Source organism: Notechis scutatus, chromosome 6, assembly GCF_049901735.1.
Source record: "Notechis scutatus isolate UNSWTSFEM ecotype Mainland chromosome 6, rNotScu1.2, whole genome shotgun sequence".
NCBI classification, from domain to species: Eukaryota; Metazoa; Chordata; class Lepidosauria; order Squamata; family Elapidae; genus Notechis; species Notechis scutatus.
In genome coordinates, this window is record NC_142014.1 from 13,267,668 (window position 1) to 13,273,667 (window position 6,000).

Below are 6,000 nucleotides of genomic sequence, written 5' to 3' on the forward strand. Positions count from 1 at the left end.
CAACAGTTCGTTTAGTGATGTTCAAAGTTACAAAGGCTCTAAAAAATGACCTAGGACCATTTTTCACCCTTACGAGTATTGCAGCAACCCTACGGTCGCATGGACAAAAATTCAGAGACTTGGCAACTGACTCATTTTTATGATGGTTGTAGTGCCCCAAGGTCATGTGATCACCTTTTGCAACCTTCTGACAAGCAAAGTCAAATGGGAAGCCAGATTCACTTAATGACTGTGTTACTAACTTAAGAACTATAGTGATTCAATAATTGTGTCAAGAAGGTCATAAAATAGAAGGAGATTAACGTAACAAATGTCTCACTTAGCAACAGAAGTTTTGGGCTCAATTTTCTTTAGGGTATTCCATTTATTTGTCAAACATGTACAAGACAACAAGTATAAGTATGAACATAAACAAGAACAAAGAGAGTAAATACAGATAAATGTGTCATAATTCAAGAACTACCTGTACTTGTTCTTCAATATTTGTTGTTTTTAAGAAAAGTGAACAAGTCCACTTGGAATTTCTCCCAAACATTGTTGCTTTTATGAAGAAGATGCTAGTCATATTTTTTGCTGAAACGATTTGTTTTTTTGTGGGACAACTTGGAGGTTATTGAGCTATCATTTGCTTATTCTTATTTTCTTCTGCCTTCAGAGAGGTGTAGTGGAAATATTTTAACATTAATAGAGGCACAATATCCTTGAAAATGTATAGCAGAGTCTTTGCAATATTAATGTGCTCTAAGGAATTAACCATCTTGGCTTTTCAATGCCGACAAAAATGATGCATCTCCAGGCTTCATTTGATCTGCCCTATAGATAGATAAAGGCTCCCCCCCCAAAAAAAAAAATCTAAAATAGTCTAACTGAATGTTGTATTTTTAAATACAAAACTGCATCAAATTATCCTATCTTTATTCTTGAATCTCCAACTGATTCTTACACCCAGAACAAAATGTTTTGCACAGTTTCATTTCATTTTTTTTCCTTCCTTCTTCTTGGTATCTATATGCATAGATAAACCACACAGGCAAACTAGAAATGCATTCATTACCAAAAGCCTACTTAGTTATTCTTATTAGTTTGAATATTCACAATAAACCTGATAAAGTAATGCCATTTTAACCTAATATTGTCCATTATAAGCAAAAAACCAAGCATGTTTATTCAGAATTATATTCTTTTTAATTCCATGGCACTAACTCCCTTATGCACGTGCTTGGCATTACAGCTATAAAAACTTAATAGTTGGTCAGGGATCTGAGGCATTATTTTGCTTATCATTATTACTCTAGGGGAGGAAATTTCGGTGCATTCTTGTCATTTAATTAATGCCTCCTTCTGTTATAGCATGAAACAAATTGAAGAAGTAATAAATATTATAAAGCCCGCTTTTGCATGCATGCATTTCTTTCACTCCCCACAAATGAAGGCACCAGACACAGAATTAAAGGTTTAAAAGGAATGGGAAAATAAATCACAGCTTGACGGATTGCACGAGAAAGTAGGTACCGCTTCAGACAGGAAGGTGGAGTAGAGAATGATGAGGATGAAAGAAAAGATTATTGGTAGTTCACTTCCTTCTATCCAGGACATGACATATAAATGATGCTCGAGCAGGGTCCACAGAATTGTCTGGGTTGCTACACATCCTCTTCACAACCTGTTTTCCTTGTTGCCTTCTGGGAGGAAGCTTTGTGGTATCGAAAGCAGAACATCTAGATTGAATGACAGTTTAGCATCAACCTTGTGAACTCTTAAGTTTCAAAATGGACAGTGATTAATAATATTTATATGTACACACACACACACACACATTTGGTTGTAGGCATACATATATGTATATGTATACCATGTATATATGTGTGTTATATATGTGTATGGGTAGATAAACATATTTATTTTGAGAGAAAGCAATACAATTTCATTTTTAATGTGGATCAGTGTACTCACAGTAAAAAATGACAATAAAGGTTATCTGATATCTTATCGTATCTTATCGTATCTTATCGTATCTTATCTCATCTCACCTCAACTCACCTCATTTCGCTTCACCTTACCTCATCTCATCTTAATCTACGTCTATTGGAAGAAGATGAGGTCATGTTAACTGTCCAGAAGTCATAAGTCTGTTTGCCAAAGGACAAAAACTGAGTTTGTCCCAGTGGTTGATGGTCATCACTGTGGCCCACTGTGCCTGAGTAGCTCAGGACACCTTCTGCATGCATGTTATCTTTCTCAAACATGCCCACAGTGCTAACAAGTTGAAGGGTATCCCAGGTCACAGACGAAAAGCAGGTGTTTCTCTCAGGGATGAAGATGATGCACAGTTTTAAAGTTGTGTAGGAAACCAACTGCTGGTCTTGGGTCAATGGGACCTGCTCTCCAACCAGTTTGGGGAATGGGCATCTGGTATTTCTATTTATGGTAGTTCTATGAAGGATATTTTCTACTTAGATGGAATTTAATTTGCTTTTCAAATTCTGTGCAGTTTCCTTATTGCTTCCTGTCATGTTTGCCTCACTGATGAGGGGAAGGAGGAGATATAACAGATATACTTCTACTCTCCATTAACAAACAACATAACGTTATAGTATGCCTAGAGCAAAGTTCTGGAACAGAATGGCCTACTTTATTTTACAGAGCCCAGCAGAGCCAAAGTATGTTACCTTTTTTCTCTTCATAGGATATTTTTTTAAATAGGCAGAAAGAGATATGGATCAAGATCATATAATTATTCATGTAGTGTGCATGCCATGTTATATTTAAAAAAAATCTACAAGATTCAAGCTAAGAACTTCAGAAGTCTAAGAAATATAGAAAAATATTTGTTTGCTGAGGCAAATTTCCTCACGTCTCACATTTTATCTGGAAAAAATATTGGAAAAAAAAGTAAGATGAATACTAATTTAACTTTAATTTGATAATGCAAGCCACAATTCCTGATAATTGTAGACCTACAGAAAGATGGATATGCAGAAGGAACAAATGAGAATTAAATGGGTTTAGAATATACTGATGATTTACAAGGGAAGATCCTAGGAAAGTTTTTAAAAATTGCTCTAGTATTTACTTATCATCTGTAATAGCAATATCCCTTAGACTTATATACTGTTTTATAGTGCTTTACAGCCCTCTCTAAGCAGTTTACAGAGTCAGCATATTGCCCCCAACAATTTGGGTCCTCATTTTATCCAACTCGGAAAGATGGAAGGCTGAGTCAACCTTGAGCCTGGTGAGATTTGAACTGCCAAATTGTAGGCAGCTGGCTGCAGAAGTAGCTTGCAATACTTCACTCTAACCACTGTGCCACAGAGGCTCCTTATTATTTGTAATGCAACACACATCAAAAGGTAAATAGAATCTACTTCTTAATCAAGAAGCAACTTTCAAGAAAAGAAATTCTTTTCCCAATAATTTTTTTTTTTGTTTATTTTATCTCCTTAAAAAAACCTCTCATACTCAGAAAGCATCTTTATCACCTATCTATATGGCAATGTCAGTAGCAAGGATACATAGATGGAAGGCAAGTGTCACTTGGCAGAGATCCATCTCAATGAGGCAATTTTCTCCTGCAAAGATGAGTCATTTTACCTTGACAAGATAATTCTCCCAATAAGGTGGATTGCTGTCCTTTAACTAAATGCTGAAGTGGAGATGATGTAACTCAGTTGCCTACCCTACTCTAATGAAAGGATCTTGGCACACCTAGCACACACGTGCTAGGTGTTGCTATAGAGCAGAGGTCCCCAAACTTGGCAACTTTAAGACTTGTGGACTTCAACTCCCAGAATTCTGGGAGTTGAAGTCCATAAGTCTTAAAGTTGCCAAGTTTGGGGACCTCTGCTCTATAGAAAAGCCTAATTCTCTATGGCTTCTTCACAAATGCAAGCTGCTTGTCTGTTAAAACATACAATCTACCATCCAATAAGAAAAAGTCCATGTTTCCTCCTGTAAGAGGCTTAAACCAGCCTCTTACATTTTTCAGGATGGCCCCACAGACTGAATCCAACCACATCATGGACCAGATCCAGCCCATGGGTCTTGTGTTTGACACCCCTGATATAGATGATATAGATAGATAGATATAGATAGATATACTGTAAATGATAAAATATAACAAACTTCTTAGACAAAAACTTCTAGAGTATTGAACATTTGGGGCTGTGTAAGAGTATTGCATTGATTACATGAAAAAGAAATGGCCATTCCAAAAGAATTTTGTTCCAGGACATAAAAACATGGCACATGAACACTTTGCTGCCCCAATAAATATATTTTTTGTCTCTGCTTCACATAAAACTCATGATCAATAATGTTACAAAAGTGATAAACAAGAAAGGTGAAGATTTTTGTTATTTGAGACAAGAATAACTAATGCCAAGTTTATGGAAGGTATTTTTGTTGGTCCACAGATCAGATATATCATCAATGATAAATGGTTCAAAGATTTGTTATCGGGGCCAGAGAAAATTGCTTGAAAAGCATTCAAGAATGTTGTTGAGAATTTTCTTGGCAACTATAGAGCACCAAATTACATTTAGCTACATTTAGCACAAATGTCTTACAACATACAAGACCATGAAATGTAGCATGTCAGTGAAGATTCATTTTCTTAATTCATGCTTAGACTTTTTTTCCTGAAAATCTAGGTGCAGTCAATGATGAACATGGTGAAAGATTTCACCAGAACATTGGTACAGTGAAAAAACTGTATCAGGGTAACTTGATACAGGAGTTACCCAGGAGTAATAGGATTAACAATGGCTGACTGTTGTTGGACACTGCAGTGAATTGCTTCGGACACTGAGCACAAACAAAAAACAGAAGTAAAACACTTTTAGCTCTATTGAACTCATACAGATTATAAAATTAAATGCATTATAGTGATTAAAAATTAATTTCACATTTCTCAAGATTCGTACATGTCACAATCATTCTAAAATTATATTTTTGTTCAGTTTGAAGAAGGACATTATAATCACCAAAAGTTTTTTCAGGAAGCAAAACTTTTGGAACAAATTGTCAAAAGTTACAAACCTTAAATGAATGTGCTGCTGATTCAGGATGTTACTATACTCCTCTCCAACAACTTTGAAGGTAAAACATTAAATCTTGTTAATGTATAAATGCTTTCCTATGTTGAATAGAATAAATATGGAATATGGAACAGGTTGAATGAAAGGAACAAATTCTAAGTTTAGCTTCTGAACTGTGTCATAATATCAATCCTGGAGATAAATCTAATTGGTTTAAAATAGATTGACATTTACAGACCTGTTTAGTTCCTGGTTATATTATAGCTAATTCCCAGGGAGGAGTCATTTAAATCTTCAGCTCTATTGAAGCAATGCTGCTTCTCATCACCACTGAAATGTTGGCTTTATATCATATTCAGCATTGTAATGGTAGGTGGGAATAATCCTGACTCTCAAGGTCTTTCCAATATAACATCACATCCATTTTCTCCATGAAGATTGTTTAGTAAATTGGTATACATTTTTCTTGCTGCCAGCCATTCCAGCCATGAGATTTATTTGGTCCATTTCCTTAGGATGCTTCATTTATATTTATGTAAATAACATGAAGTTTTGTCTCTGGAACCAAGGAAAAAAGTGAGAAGGAAAAATAGCAACAGCACTTAGCAATAGCACTTAGTCTTTTTTTTCCCCAAATTTTTTTTATTAATTTTAAACAAACATACACAAACAAAACAAAAAACATGAAAACATAAAACTTCTTTCTGGAAAGCGGCTTAGTCCTGGGTTACATCTTTTTGTACAGACATAAATTCAAATTCATGCTCACTTTTATATACCATTTCATATCTTATTTACCATTCTACATTTTCTATATTAGCTTCTCCCCTCTTTTCACTCTCTTAATTCTATTTTATTTCATCTCAATTTAAATCATTATACTTATATCTTTTGTCTGTTTCAACTATCTATTATCTTTTCTCATTAACACAAAATTTCTCCTGTAATCACTGATTGGAGT